The sequence below is a fragment of the Dunckerocampus dactyliophorus genome, chromosome 9, assembly GCF_027744805.1.
Source record: "Dunckerocampus dactyliophorus isolate RoL2022-P2 chromosome 9, RoL_Ddac_1.1, whole genome shotgun sequence".
In the NCBI taxonomy this organism is placed as follows: Eukaryota; Metazoa; Chordata; class Actinopteri; order Syngnathiformes; family Syngnathidae; genus Dunckerocampus; species Dunckerocampus dactyliophorus.
In genome coordinates this window covers 29,819,135-29,819,671 of record NC_072827.1, presented here as the reverse complement: position 1 = coordinate 29,819,671, position 537 = coordinate 29,819,135, and positions in this window count along the sequence as shown.

Here is a 537-nt window from a genome sequence, read left to right as displayed (position 1 = left end):
ATTGTGCCTGTTGTGAGATCATTTAAACCTGCAATAAAAGCCTGTTCTTCCTGCGATCAAGTCTGAAGTTTGTGTGTCAGGAACATTACTGACACCTAGTGACCAGTTTACATTATCATTCACAAGGTCTTCGAATGTGTCTTCTGAATGTCTTATATTTGCCATTTTTATGCTTGGAAATGCTTAATTTAGGCCAAAAATTAGGGCGACAGTGGTTCAGGAGGTAAAGCGGGTCATCCAGAAACCGGAAGGTTGGCGGGTCGATCCTCGCTTCTTCCATCCAGTCACTGTTGTTGTGTCCTCGGGCAGGACACTTCACCCACCTTGCCTCCAGTGCTTACATTAACAAAAACATAGAAGGACTATTTCTGAAGTTGAATTAGAGTATCACTGAATAAGCAAGTCGTTCCAAGCAGGTTGAGAGTCATGGCTAAAAATATCCACATGCCAAAGATTGGCATGTGGATATTGTTGGCCTGATAGTATGTAAATGTTTTTAGTTTGCATCAAATTGTTGCTACGGTAGCCAAACTTGCT